This window comes from Podarcis cretensis (assembly GCF_951804945.1).
Source record: "Podarcis cretensis genome assembly, chromosome: 16".
Taxonomy (NCBI): Eukaryota; Metazoa; Chordata; class Lepidosauria; order Squamata; family Lacertidae; genus Podarcis; species Podarcis cretensis.
In genome coordinates this window covers 30702584-30718042 of record NC_137186.1, presented here as the reverse complement: position 1 = coordinate 30718042, position 15459 = coordinate 30702584, and the positions used below count along the sequence as shown (strand labels likewise).

At 45.6% G+C, this 15459-nt stretch overlaps 1 protein-coding gene and 1 long non-coding RNA gene across 2 annotated transcripts in view; one reads left to right on the top strand and one right to left on the bottom strand.

Moving 5' to 3' along the window:
• The first annotated feature begins 1969 nt into the window (after positions 1 to 1969).
• YDJC (YdjC chitooligosaccharide deacetylase homolog) overlaps positions 1970 to 15459 on the top strand; it is a 128168-nt gene continuing 114678 nt past the window's right edge. Inside the window, exon 1 of the mRNA XM_079957103.1 lies at positions 1970 to 2455. The gene's annotated coding sequence lies outside the window, so the exon portion shown is untranslated. The remainder of the gene's footprint in view (positions 2456 to 15459) is intronic.
• Positions 4861 to 11233, bottom strand: LOC307205147. The gene is made up of 2 exons (XR_013833913.1): positions 11154 to 11233; positions 4861 to 5257 (listed from the first exon to the last, which is right to left on the bottom strand). It is a non-coding gene; the product is annotated as an uncharacterized lncRNA (long non-coding RNA).

Genomic DNA, 15459 nt, shown 5'->3' with positions numbered 1-15459 from the left:
TTAGGTTGCAGTTTCCTGTAGCCACACTTACCCGGGAGTCAGCCCCATTGAATTCAATGGGTCTGGCTTCTGAGAATCTATGTCGGGGACTGCTGAGCAGAAGGGGGGGGGGATGGGAAGCAATTCAAACCTTACCTGTTGCATTGTGAGGTTTAAAGAACAAAACTTTGTGGCATGCAGGACTCAGTTTGTCTCCTCCGCACAGAACACGCACACAAACATTGCATTGCAATTGCACAGAAAATATGAGAAGGAAAAGATATATACCCCCCCAAAATCGGAGGGGATCCAGGAGATGCGACAGCTGGCCTTTCACTCATGTTTTTCTCCCCCCCCCCTGCAGTAAAGTGACATCAGCTTCTCCCCCCCCCCAAACTTCCTAAGAAAGAAGAAGTTATATGATTCTTGTTTGGGGCAATCTACTGCAGACTAAGGACCCCAGAACAGTTTCTGTTCTCTCTCTCCCCCCCCCCCCAACTTTCAAATGTCTGCCATTTTGGATTCAGAAACGTTTCCTAACAGAAAAAAGAATCCTTCTTGAATTTCCCCGCCTCCCCCCCCCGTCCCTCCCCGCCCTTTTGAATTCACGCCCTGCCTTAGATCAAACGTTTTTTTGCTGATTAACTGCACAATCAGGTCCCTGCAGATCAGGCAGCAGAATGTAGGGGAGAAAAGCAACCTCTTTTCCAGGGAACAATACCATTATTTCAGCTCCATTGGACAGGAATGCGAGATTTCACAGCTCAATGACCCTCATCATTCCCATCTCCCAAAAAGAGAGAGGGAATCCAACCCAAACCCCATTGCTTAAATGTCCCCACCCAATTTCAACCCAAAAAGCCCCTTCACATTTTGCTATACAGGGAAATCATTTTTTTGTTTTAGAAAAAATGCCATCAGACCTCAAAGGTGCAGCATTAAAAATGTTGCTTTCTGTTGTTGTTTGAAACGGCCTATATCTTATTTGCCCAGGACGCTTAATTTACTTTTCTTGGGGGAAAGATATAGGCAACAAAGACTGCAAGAATTTCAGATCAGATTTAAGCACCATTTGGGGTGAGGGAAAACATGCAAGCTAGTATTTTGGACAAAAGTAAACTCCCATGTCCCCATGCCATAAAATAGTCATCTGAAATAACTTTTTTTTTCTTATAGAAAAGATTTTAGTTCAGATTCACAATGTACAACACGACTGGATTTGCAAAGAGAATTGTTTGAAAAGGGAAAAAAATGCATTTCTGGAAATCAATTGGTTTTTGTTTGGGTTTTTTTAAAAAAAAAAGAAATTGCACAATCCTTTCTATACATTCCTGGGTTCTGAACAAAATTAAATTGGATTGAAACCTTGGAGGAATAATTGTACAGCCACGTGGAGGTATTGTTTTTAATGCTGGTCATAACTCTTTCAGCAGCAAGAAAAGTCAACAAACTTCTGAATTGTTGTGTTTCATGCTTGCTTTTCTTTGTTTGTATAGAGAGCAGCCTTTTTATTAGAAAAGGAAGGGTTATGGGAAGACCTGAGCCCCTCTAAACTTTTAATATAATAATTATGCTCTCCATCATGCTTCATTATCAATTTTTGCAAAAGAAAATAAATTGAATGTTGGAAGAAGTATTGAAAAGACCGGCTATAAAGTAGAGGATCTAGTAGATTGCAATTGAAACGAATTTGGTCTTATTAGATTCTGCATGTCTGAAGTTAAACAGGCCAGCGACTGTTCTGTACAACTCGGTTGGGAGAGAGAAAAAAATCATTGTTTTCTTTTATAGAGTCAAAATTAAAGACAACAATGCTAACAGCTTAGCAATTTCTTTATTAACCATGTCGAATCTCTCTGAAGTTTGCCTTCTGGTACTGGGGGAGCAGGGGGGAATCACTTAGAAAAACAGTTACAATCTGTTTGGCAAAGGAAAAAAAACATCCCTGTGACCACACCTCTTCGCTAAAAGCCGCTTGGAATTAAATGGCCCTCCAAACATCCACCCCTTCAAACAGGATAGGGAGAGGGAGCCTTAGAAAATAATATTTGTACAAGTTTTTTCTCTCTGTTCGCCTTTGATTTATCTGTTTACAACCGGGACCCCCTTAGTTGAAACACACACATGCACACACACACACACACAAAAAAAAATATCAATGAAAATCTAGTTGAAGAAAAGGCGGGCAAAAAAAGTACAGGGAGGGAGAAGGGGGGGGGATTTGTGAATGGAAGAATGTGTTTGTGCATTCATTGTTAAAATAAAGAGTTGCTGTGACGCGACAGTCCGGGCTGGCCAATGGGAGATGGGATGATATTTTTAAATGTCCCCTGTGCCAGCCAATGGGAGATGCGGTGGCAAAGACTAGCGCAAGGAAGGACCAATGGAGAGGGAAGTATGCTAATGGAGAATTTGGTCAGGCAGGAGGTGAATGTCAACTAGTCAAAGATGGAGGCTGGAGATGGGAAGCCATGAGGTTTGTACTGGAGGGTTTCTCCCCTCTCTTGTCTCTCTCTCTCTCGCGCGCTCCTTCCCTCCTTCTTCCCAGCTCCTCTCTCTTTCTTCCCTCCTCTCCCTCCCTTCGACGCCCACCCGCAGACCTGGACGGGGGAGAAGCCGGGAGACGCGAGCAGCCAGCCAGCCTCTTGCGCAAAAGCGCGCAGATGGAGTCCAGCCACCCCAAGGCGGGCCGCGGGCCGGGTGGGGAGAGCCGCGGGCCAAAAGTGCGCGGCTTGCCTCTTCGGCTCTCCTTTGGCCAACTTTTGCTCAGCCCACGGACTCGCCTCCTGGGATCCAAGTCTCTCTCTGTCTCCCCACCCCCCACCGTCTCTGCTCCCCACCCACCTATCCACCCACCCACTTAGCAACCTACCCAGCGCCCCCTCTCCCACCCAGGTACCATTCATAATATATATATATATATATCCAGTGGAGGGGAAACCTCTATCCTTCTTGCATTGGTCTAGATCTGATCTCTCTCTCTCTCTCTCTCTATCTCCCTGGCATCTCTGGTGGGTGCAATGATCCTTTCTCTTTTTTTCTGGAGCTGTTTTGTGAGTAGCATCCGGGTGACTGGGCGGAAATGGCGGGAGCTCAAGGCTAAAAAAAAAAAAAAAGGGAAAAAAGAGGAAAAGGGGGAGGTGCAGAGGGGGTGGGGAAGAGAAGAGGGATTGCAGGAAGCGGGGGGGGGGTTGGAGAGAGAGAGAGAGAGAGAGAAGGGAAGGGTTTTAATTCAGGGTGTTAGAAAATGAAAAATAAAAAGTAAAGCCGGAGGGATCGGGGCGCGCGCGTGTGAGTGAGTGACTCTCGTGTGGCCCGGGTGGGAGGGAGTGGGGGGCAAGGCTCGGCCGCGATGGGGCAGCTAGGATGGTGGAGGGAGAGGCGAGGGAGGGTCTGCGCGCTGTGGGGAGGGAGCGGGCAGAGAGAGGGAGGCGAGGAGGCAGAGGAAGCCCACCGGCCAGGCCTGAAGCGGAACGCTTATTTCTTTCCTTTTTTTAAATGAATGTATTTTATATTTACGCTGAGGGTGGGGGGACTTGCGAGGTTTTTTTGTGACTGCACTTTTGCATCCCAGGTTTCCCTTTCCTTTCTTTTGGAGGGGGGTGTGTGCATGCGCGCGCGCGCGTGCTTTATTGTATGTTTCCTCCTCGCCCACTCTTTGGAGAAAACAAAACAAAACTCGACTTAAAAGCTGGAAAGGGTGGAATGAGCCCCAAAAAAGAAGCGGAGAAAGTCCGGTCATGTGTTGCCTTCCCCTTTCCCCAACACCCTTCTTTTAATATTTATTTATTCCTTCTCCCGCCTTCCAGATCTGAAATCTGACTTTACAAGGAGGTAGGTGGGTGGCTTTGAATTGTACTCTACTCTTTCTCCTCCCCCCCCACCCCGTTTCCTTTTTTGTGTGTGTGGGGTGTGATGGGAAGAGTCATCCCATTCTGTTTCGGGACTTTTAAATTATGACTTTTTTTTTTTTTAAAAAAGTCTGTTTTCTTGTTCCCCCTTGGGGTAGAACTGATTTCGCCTTCTCTTCGCTTTTGGAGGATCTGTCGATAGGGAAGGATTCTCCCACACCCTCCCCTCCCCCCCCCCCGTCAACTTGCATTCTAAGAAAAAATAATAATCTGCCGGTCATTTTTCTTTCTTTCGCGTTTCTTTTTGCCTTTCGACGAGGCTCCGCAATAACGTTACAAAAGAGAGTTGAGGTTGGGCTTTCTCGTCTGGGCGCGTGTGCTGGAATTTGTCGGGCTGTTCTGGAGGAGTGAAAGAAAGATACTCCCCCCCCCCAAGGGCGTAATTTAGTCTCTGGGCGATCGGGAGACTCAAGTGTCCCGTTCCCCCAAGAAAAGTTTTTATTAAGGGTGTTTTGGAGCAACACACAGAGAGGGAGAGGCCGTAGGGGACCCGCAGGATCGGGCCCGTCGTGCCTTTTAAATGCGTCTTTTGATGTCCCAAGCGCGGCGAAGCTGCAACTTCCCACTTTGCGCTTTAGAAAACCTCGGACGCGCGGAGAGGTCGGCAGTCTGGGCTTTTGGGGGCCGTAAACATCCCTGAGAAATGGCAGGAGGGAGGTGGCCCTGGATCTGTAAAATGGGCATGTGGGGGGGAGCAAAGGAGAAGCCTAGATTTCTACCCCACCCCCCTCAACAGCCACCCCCAACCCCCCCAAAACGTCGGTGGCAGGAAGTCTGGCGTTCGCTCGTTCTGCGCGCTTGGGAAGTTTTCATCGTCGCTGGGCGCCTGGAGGTCCCCAAGAACGCAGCTGGCGATGGTCACTTTTAATTGAAAGGAAGTCCTTTTTCTTTTGCCTGGAAAAGAAAACGTGTTCTTTTTTTAAGAGGGGTGTGGGTTGCGCCCCCCCCCCCAGTAAACACAGTAAGGCGATCTCAATTCTGTATTTAGGCTGGTTGCGCATTTAAATCCCGTAGAACAGAAAAATCTTAACGCGCCGCTTCGGCGAGCGCCGAGATTTTTGAGGATCGACAATCCGAGCGGTGCGCGCGGGTGTTTTTCGATGGTAGTTCTTACACTTTGCCCCAGTTTGCTCCTATCCAGCGTGTGGTCTTCTCTTTTCTTACAGCATTGTGTAAGGAAAGCTCCCTTCACGATCACAGTCCCAGGGCTGTTGGATTACGAAAGCTTCTTCCTCGGGTGGAAAATGCATCTTTACCCCCCTCCTTGTCTAATTTTTAATTCCTCCTTCCACCTCTCTCTCTTTAAAACTCTCTAAAGTCTACAGAGTTGCTGCTTCCACTTTTCCTGCCAGTGAGCTGATCTCTTCCTGCAAGAGGCAATATAAATAAATGAAATGCCCTTAAGGAAACCAGGAACCCGGGATTAATTCAGCTGTCTGATTAATTTGCCCACCTCTGCCCTGTGAAAACTTGGTGCTGGCAATTTAGAAAGCAAACTATTAAAAAGTTTGGGACCGCTTTTTACTAGCTGGGACAAAACGGAAAAAAACCAAAACAAAACAAAATCACCCTTTCCAATAGCCACCTTGAATGAGTCTATTCAAGCGCCTTGCAAATGTCTTGATCTGGATGGAATTTTCTGCACAAGGCTATGAATGAAGTATAAGGTTGGCTCCATGGGTTTTTATTTAAATTGTTTAACTTTTGTGTGTGAGGAGAGAGAGAGAGAGCACAGAGTCACTTGGTCATTTTGGCACTGATTAAACTTTCTAAAAGGTTGCTTTAGGCTGTATCCCACCCCCCTATCCCAGTATGAAATGGTTGAGATGAGAATTAGGTTCATATTTGTAAATACCTACTGTATTGAACTTCGGATATCCAGTTGCCAATAGCTGTTTTCATTACCATTAAGTATTTCAACAGAAAAATAGATGTGTTAGTACAATGTGTCTGTTTGCAATATATGTTTGTGGTGTATAGAATCTTGCATATGTGTCTACTCAAAAGTAAATCCCATTGTTTTCACTAGGGCTCACTCTCAGGTAAGCGTGTACAGTATAGGACTGCAGCCTTATATGGTTAACAACCCCCCCCCAACTGCATACAATAATGAGTCCTTTTAAAAATGTTATATTTAGAACATCTATTTGGAGAAGAAAACCTTAGCCCCTTCCTGTGCACTTCTGCTGGAAGTAAATTCTGTTTACATCAGTGAGGCTTCTTCTTAGTAAATGATCTAGAGCCTGAACAGATGAATTTGATAGTCAGGAAACATTATTGATCCAAATAACCACCGTTAAAAGTTCCTAGTCTAATAGCGTCTTTTACTTAATGACACACCAGCCTCTCGCATTTGCTTTATATTGCTATCTGGAGAATGTTTGATGGGGAAAGCTCATCATCTTTATTTTTATTCCTTTTATCCAGCATAATGCTGCTTAAGTAGTTTTTCATTATTATTATTATTTTTTAAAAAGCAGCAAAGATGTCCCTGATTTATATTCTGGAAGAACTGCTTATTTTTTATTTATTTTTTTAAGTATTGCAAACACGATGAAGAAGATTTCCCCACTGTATCCAGGTGGTTGATATTGTGTATGTGTATGTGTGTTGTTTGCTGTTTCCTTTTTGCCATGGATCTGTTTTAAAGGGAAATCTCACCTGGAGAAAAACACACACACGCCTCCCTCCGAGAAGTCCCTTGTGCCTAGTGGGAACTCTTGCTGTCCGAAGCCCTTCTTCTGTTGTACTACTGGCAGTTATGATTAGCAGTGCAATATTAAAAGGGCATTGGCTGGCAGATACAGACCCTCCCCTCTCTCCAGAATGGCCAACTGTAGGGACCAGGCTTCCTCCAGAGTATTTATGCATATGTGTGGGGGGGAAAGAATATTAAGATTTGTTGCATGTAGGTATGTCAATGGAACCACGACTCTAGCGTGCAACACTCCCCTCCGCAAAAAAACCCCTTTTATGTGTTCTGTTTATTGTGTAGGATTCCAAAGGGGAATTGGGACACCCTGTGCTTTAATACCCACCCACCTTTCTGTTGTGCCTCTCTTAAAATGTTAATAATGGCGGTTCCTTCCCTGTAACGGTGTATTGATAAATGCTGTGTATGTTAAGGTAGCCAACCATCTGCTTCGTATGTGGCTGAATTTTAAATGCTGTTGTTTTTGATTTGCATGGTGTTTGTTTTGCTTTTTTAAAAAATAATATATATATACGGGGTGTGTGTGCTCTGGTGGTGTACTCTTTAAAATATACTGTAATTGTGCAAACGCTCTTCGGAATGATTCTGGGCTGGGTTTTTATAGGGTGGCACATTCTTTACAATACCACACGCAAACCAATTGTTTTATTATTCCACATCCTGTAGGCGTATAGACAGGTCTCTTTGGGAAAATGCTGTGGATTCCGCAACATTGTTCACAACACATTCAAAGTGCTCTTTTTTTAGTTTTCAAATGTCTATGATGCTGAATTGGGGGAAGAGATAGAGGGGGACTTCAGTGTAATTGGGTCATTTTAGAAAATGTTGGGGGAAAGGCTGATGAAAACAAATCAGCTGGGAATGTATTCACTATTTATTTGCAATAATGTTTGACTTCTTCAGTCCAGAGCCTGCCTTTGCTATTGAACTGAAATGTGCATATTCTGCAGCATACGGTATAAAGTTAAAGAGAGGATCCCCATAACCCTTCCTCCTGGTCTCATTCCATAACTTTCACTGCAATCTTGTGTTATGTTTACTTGGAAACAAGTCCCCAAAAGCTCAAAATTACATCCTTTCAGATTTGTGCATAGGATTGCAGTAATAGACATGATGTAAAATAAAAATATGCACACCCAAACAAAGCTGATAACCTAGGAATTTGAAGTAGCTTTCCACCCACCCAGCCCTTTGCAATAGAGAAAATTAATGGTATATGCACCTCCATTGCCTATGTTACAGCTGAGTCCTGTTTTCCTGTAGTCCGTACGAAAGAAAAGATACACAATTAATCTGCTTTTCTGTGTGTTTGTGTCCTTGCTCTAACCTTGACTAATGATGATCTCAGATAAAACTTGAAATCATTCTGATTTTGATTTTATTGGGGATCGCCAGCCCTGCCAGTTATTGTGTTGCAACTATCTCTTGTATTAACAAATCCTTGTTTTGTTTTTTTAAAAAAGGTGTGTGTGTGAAATCCGAGGTTAGCTGGATACAATGCCGTTGGTGGGCTGCTGGGACCGCTGGCTCTGACAGTGTTGCACTACTGTCTTCACAAATTAAGCAGTGCAATAATATTGTCAAAGCATTTGGTTCCAGTCCTCATACATCCTTGCTTAATTATGACCAGCCCAGTGTTGCAGCACACTCTTCACTTTGCTGGTTGCTGAATCCTATTTTAGCAAGACAAAACGTCCCTGTCCCTCCCCTTTGACTTCTGAGGACTTCCTTCTTGTTTAAAAGCTTGATAATGGTCTTTTTTGGTGGGGGAACCTAATATGAAACCTGGTCCAAAATGATGAAAGCACCCAGTTTTTTATTTTAATTTGTGTTAAGAGGGTAATTTGTTCCTATTAGGTTTCTGGTTCTTGGTGTGGCAGTATACAACTGTAGGTGTTTGTTTGTGTCCAAAGACAGTGCAAATGGTCAGGCTACTGTAAAATACCACTTTTCAGAACCAGCCCTTGACTTAGCTAGGTCTGCTTTGTCTTCCTGTGTTTTGTTCCAGGGAGATCTGAATGAATTTGGTGAAGAGATATAGTCTTTTCGTAAGGAAAGCAAAATCTGTATCTCACAGAGTTTTGATTCTCTGGTGGCTGCTTTCAAAGTTCCCTTTTAGTTACGTTTGACAAGCAGATAGGCTTTCTATTTATTTGTTTTTTAAAAGTGGAATTATTAGTGAGGTCAAAATAATCGAAAAATCCTCCTTTTCTAAACAAAACAAAACCTATCCTGTCAATAGAGGTGCTACGTACACAACAGGATCTATGTGCAATGAAAATCTGTGTGTTTTTTTCAACAATCTGCGATGTTTATCTGAATCTTGGAGGCTTATAAACAGCAACTTGGTGTTAAGAATCGGTCTCTCTTCATTAACAATAAGTTGGGGATGGTCACTGAAATGGCTTCGACAGGCGGTGGAATGTTTTTGAACAGCTAGGAAGGGGGGAAAGGGGCATTGGAAGTTTGGAAGTTGGGGGTGGGGAGAGAAGAGGGACCCTTTTTGTATAACTTCTGAAAGAGAGAAGGGAGAGGGGTGGAAAGAGAGATGTGGTAATGCTGGAAATCGGATCTTTGTGGGTTTGCCTTCTGGCTGGAATGTGCAGATAGACCATTTCCAGAAGAAATTAGAGCATCTTTTTTCTATCGTTTGTGCTGCATCTTTAGTGTAGGGCAGAGGTGAGGAACCTGTGCCCCCTCCAGCTGTTCTTGTATTGCAACTACCATTTTCTCTGACCCACTGGCCGTGCTGACTGGGGCTGGTGAGAGTTGCAGCCCAGCAGCTTCTGAAGGGACACAGGTTGCCCCACCCCTGGCTTAAGAGAGTTGTGTTGCTCTGTCAGAATCCGCAAATGCTTTAGCGGTGATCTTTGCCAGCCATGCTTTTCTGTTTCTGCATATGATGTCAGGGGCCAGACATCTTCCTCTTTCAGATCAGTATCCTGAAGGGGGAATCTATGGGACCAAAGTGTCAGCGGGGCTTGTTTTCGAAAAAGGATTCAGCCGGAAAGGCATCATATCTGGCGTGCAACCTGTTGTCTCCCATTTTTGTTATTTCACTGTCTGGCAAGGGCTGCAATCCATCCCATGCTTACCTGTGAGTAAAGCCCACTGAAGCCAGTAGGACTGAACTTCCAAGTAAACGTACCTTGGACTGAACTTTGTACACATCACGTTCCGGGTAAAACTGGTCTGAAAAATAACAGCTTGCTTTGCACCTAAGGAGTTTTCTTTCCCTTTTACCATCCCAGTCCTGGATTGGCTATTAAAACTTGGATTTTGGCACGTAGGAATTTCCAACCCTTTGCCTAGCACACCCTCAGCAGAGAATGTGTTTTTGCATTCCTTTTATCTTCAGTCATTGCTTTGTTGCCATAGGTATGCTGCGCTCTGTCTCGACTCATAATCATACTTATCAGTTAACAGTTTTAAAGCACTTTTCTCTATTCCAACCTCCCTTATACCTAGTGTCCTCCAGTTCAGGGGTGAGGAACCTGTAGCCCTCCAGCTTTTGCTGAACTACAGTTCCCATCCTCCCTGACCATTAGGCATGCTGGCTAGTGCTGATGGGGGTGGGGTGGGGGTTGCAACCCAGCATTATTTAGAGAGCCACGGGTCCCCTTTCTGCTCTATAATTGGACTGCATCTCCAATCAGCTGTGGGCTGGTGGGAGTCGTAGGTTGCATCCACACAATGCATTTAAAGCACTTCGGTACCACTTTCAAAAGTCATGGCTTCCCTGCAGTTAAATGTTAGGAGCTGGAGTTCCTAGAGTGGTTTAGCAACCGCTCCTCCCCAGGGAACTGTATCTGTGTGAGTGGAATTGGGGGGGGGGGGCGACGATTTCCTAACAACTCTCAGCACCCATAACAAAACAACAGCTCCCAGAATCCTTTGGGGGAAGCCATGACTGTTTATAGTGGCATGCTATACATGTGAATGTGGCCTCAAGTTAAGTTTTGGGACCAAGGAGGGATTTTGGTTGTAACATTTAAGTCCCACACTCTTAACCACGACACCCCACTGTTTTTTAGGGTCAGTAGGTTAAGATATCTCCATGGAGGGAGGCAAAATGGGTGGGTGGGGGAAGTTACCCGAGGCCTTTCTGGAAATGGTCACATGCCGCTGTTAGAAGTGAAACCTCTTTTTGGGGGGTTCTTTTTTAGGTACAGGTTTCAAAGGCTCTTCTATTAATTAACTTTAGTTCAGGGGGGGAGAACATCAGGCCTGGGAGCTGAGGCGGCCCCCTCAGCAGCCAGGCCACACCCCTGGTAACTTCGAGCTCTGATAATGCTTCTCTCTCTCCTGACTAGAAGACACAGAGGGCTGCTTGAGTGTAGAAAGCAGTCATAAAATTCACATTCATTGCCCCACACATTTTTGCTCCTTAACCCAGGCCACCACTGGCAAGCGGCCCCCGTAAGAGAATGTGGCCCTCAGCCTGAAAAGCGTCCCCTGCTCTCTGCCAGGCCTGTTTGCACCCATCTGCCCCGTCTCGCCTCGCAAAGCGCCCCCACTGCCCTTGTTGATACGTGGCGTGTTGCACATACCTGAGGAGGCCTCCCCTTTCCTAGCAGTTGACAAACTGGTCTGGCTGAGTCACGATTGGAAGGGGAGCCGAGCGGGAAGGAAGCAGAATAGAAATGCCCAGGAAATAATGGGCAGGTAGTTTATACAGGTCGCAGAATCGCTCTTTCCTAGCTTCAGATTTAAGTGCTTAGTATATATAAACACCTTGCAGAGCCTTGATGGATTTAGCATTGATTTGATCTATGCTGGAAGGCTCTGGGATTCTATTATTATTATTATTATTATTATTATTATTATTATTATTATTAAATGAGTCATTATAATACGACAAAGGCTTGTCTCTTGTGGGAGTATATAGAAGCTGGGAGGATTCCTAATGTATCTAGAAAAGAGACTTTTCTAGTCCAGTTTAGTGGGAGATGGAGGTGGAGGGGTTGGGAAACAAGGCCTTTGCAGAAATGGAAATGTGGATGTTTTTGGAGCTGGTGTGTTCCTTTTTTTATTTTTTAAGTGGAACAAAGTTCATCTGTTCTGCTTTGCTGCCAGACTCAAAACACGAGAGAGATTATCTGTAACCTCCTTTTCCAACCTGGTGCCCTCTATAGATGTTTTGGACTACGAAGGCCATGTTGACTGGGACTGATGGGAGTTGTAGTCGAAAACTGGTGGGAGACTGCTGGAGAGTCTGAGTAGGGCTTTCTTTGTCTCTCCATCTCTCTGTCTGTGGTATGAAGTCTTTCCTACCTTTTAAAAAAAGAAAGGTGCAGCAATGGCTGCTTTGAATTTTTTCACCGTGCCCCTTAAACCCCGAGCCTCAATGATTCATTGAGAAAGTGCATTCCAAGAATCTGCAACTCTTGGGAGTGACTCTGAAAAAAATTATATATCGTGGTGTGTGTTTTAAATAAATAAAAAATTTTAAAAAGGGAAAATGCAGGAGGGAACCGGATCTCCTTTTGAGAGGGGTGTCTGTTGGGGGAGGAGAAGGCTTCCTGAGACACTCTGAAGATGGAGGTTCTGCATTCCAGAGGTGGCTTATTTCTGACCCTGGCTAGCCAAGGAATTTCACAGTGAACAGGAGAAGGGGTGGGATTCTTGGTTGGGAGAGAGAGAGGCGAATGGGAGGGACGCGAGGGGCTTCAGAAGCAAAGGGCCCCCCTCCTGGAGTCTATTTACAAAGGAAACTCTCTCTCTCTCTCTCTGTGTGTGTGTGTGTGTGTCCATGTCTCTGTGTGTGCCTGCAACATTCCTAGATTTGTGTCCGATTCAGCAGTGGACTTCAGGGGGGCTACTTGGAATGCAAGGAATCAAATCCGCCTGAGGTGGCAAAGGGTGATGGAACCGCTTCCATCCTGTTATTGCATAAACTTGTTAAAGAGAACCCCTCTCTTCTCTCTCATTTTTTAAAAAAGGAGCATGCGTAGGATATCAGTACTTGCTGAGGAAGGTTTGACTGTGTGTGTTTTTGTGAAGTTTTGACCTGCCTACACAGCTTATTGGGATGGTGGATGAAATCAGATGGATGATACGTACACATATATATTCAGGAGCAAAATGGTGTTTGTCTGGCGGCCGTCTTCATCATCCTGTCCCTCCACCGAGGAGGACATACTTTCTCTCTGAGTCATTGCAGTGGCCAGATTCTTGCCTTTTAAAAAAAAAAAAAATCACGCACATGGGTGGTTTGTGGAGAGAGGGGAGGTTTCGGCATGAGGGAGGGAGGAGACCTGTTCCTTTCTTTAGACTGAGTTTCCATTGTGGGGGGAAAGGTGGGACGTGAAACAGAACGGCTGCGTAGTAGCAATATTGTTAACTAGCACTAGGAGTGCCCAGCGCTGCGTGGGAATTGGTCGAAACCCCCCAAATTTTGTAGTTTTAAAAAACGGGATAGTGTAATTTGCGAGTTTTAGGGCTCATGCAAACACATACTAACCCAAGGCTCCAACCTTAGCTGGAGAACATCTTTCCTGGCTCTGAATCAATTTGTTTTTGTCTCTGTATGTGGAAGCTAATGCTTAATAAGGGTTAATTTGGTCTGCCATCTTGATTCAAAATGGCGCCCGGCATCCAAACGTTGACAAAGACTGCTGGCCCCACCTTGAATAAGCTTACTTGCTTATGAAAGCTGGAGGGGCCAGCAAACTGGCGATGTCAGTCGTCAACTTGGCATCCAGAGATCTCCACGTGGTCACAGTTGTTGTACCCGCGCCAGTCGCAAAACGTGCCTTGTGCCTGGCTAATTTCTAACACTGCTCGAGAGGTGTCTGAACCAATAGAGAACAGATGAGCAGACAGACAAACACAGAGACCACTTTCCAAAATAGATAGTAAAGTAAAGGGACCCCTGACCGTTAGGTCCAGTCTCGGATGACTCTGGGGTTGCGGTGCTCATCTCGCTTTATTGGCTGAGGGAGCTGGCATACAGCTTCCGGGTCATGTGGCTAGCATGACTAAGCCGATTCTGGCGAACCAGAGCAGCGCACGGAAACACCGTTTACCTGTCCACTGGAGTGGTACCTATTTATCTACTTGCACTTTGACGTGCTCTTGAACTGCTAGGTTGGCAGGAGCAGGGACCGAGCAACGGGAGCTCACCCTGTCACGGGGATTTGAACCGCCGACCTTCTGACCGGCAAGCCCTAGGCTCAGTGGTTTAACCCACCCGCGTCCCAAAAAATAGATAGTAGATGGATAAATAGATAGTAGGTAGATAGATAAATAACACCAGGGGGCAAGTAACGCAGAAACACGTTCCATGGGAGGCGATGCTCACTGTGTTCTGAGGATTCTGGGTAGGCTTCCAAGCGCACTGGGATCAGGGAGATTTGATCTACCTATGGCTGTTTGAACATATTGAGTGAAATCTATAAGGGACTTGGGGCATCACAACTCTCTGCTGTCTTTAGCAACAGGTAATGTGTTTGAATACCTCTTATGCATAGAAAGCTGCTTCATGCTGAGTTGGATCATTGGGTCCACCTAGTATTGTCAACACTGAGCGGTAGCAGCTCCTGCCAGATTATAGACTCGGTTCTTGCCCATACCTACCTGCCAGGAATCGATCCTGGAACCTTTTATATTTATTCATCTATTTTGTGGATCGCACTTAGAACCCACCTTTTCTTCAAGGCATATATAGTTCTTGTCCTCCCTGTTTTATTCTCACAACATCCCTGGCAGATAGGTTAGACTGAGAGCGAGTCCCTGGTGCAAGGTCACTCTGCGAGCTTCCTTGCTGAGTGGGGATTTGAACCCAGTAGGGACGCGGGTGGTGCTGTGGGTTAAACCACAGAGCCTAGAACTTGCCGATCAGAAGGTTGGCGGTTTGAATCCCTGCGACGGGGTGAGCTCCCGTTGCTCGGTCCCTGCTCCTGCCAACCTAGCAGTTCAAAAGCACGTCAAAGTGCAAGTAGATAAATAGGTACCGCTCTGGTGGGAAGGTAAACAGTGTTTCTGCGCACTGCTCTGGTTCGCCAGAAGCGGCTTAGTCATGCTGACCACATGACCCGGAAGCTGTACACCAGCTCCCTTGGCCAATAAAGCGAGATGAGCGCCGCAACCCCAGAGTCGGTCACGACTGGACCTAATGGTCAGGGGTCCCTTTATCTTTACCTTTACCTTTACTCCCAGTTCCTATTCTAGTGCTCTAACCGCTGCACAACACTGGCTCACATGTGCTGTGCTGCTATACGGTCCTTTCCAAAGTCTTTCGGGATTTTGGCTGTTTTGTCTGATGGGGTGATATGTGAGGGATCAGCAATGTGGTGTATTTCAGATGTTGTTGGACCCAAGCTCCCATCATCTCTGACCAGAGGCCGTGCTAGCTGGGGCTGATGAGAGTTGCAGCCCAACAACATCTGGAGGGATGGACCATGTTGCCTGTCCCTGATCTGTGCAGTGCTCTCAATCTTTCAGACCGGAGTTGTTGTTTTCAGTGACAGAAATCAGTGCTGGGAAAAGGACCAAGTGTGGGGTTTCCTAGAAACTTTATACTAGGAATCCCAGGGTTCTCTCCCAAAGTCTGGAAGCTGGCACCTATTGAAATGCAAAACATTTTCCTAGGCAGGGATGGAATCTTAATAGACAATTCATGCGTCACGCTTGTTAACTGCAAAATACTCTCACAGATCCCGAACAAAATGTACGCTTTGCACCCAGGGCAATAAGAACCATAGCTGTCAACGTTTCCCTTTTTTGAGGGGAAATTCCCCTATTCCGAATAGGATTCCTTGCAAGAAAAGGGAAAAGTTGACAGCTGTGATAAGAACTGTGCCGTAAACACAGATTGAAAGCGCGTTCAGAATTCCCCTGTCTGGTTGTGCTGTC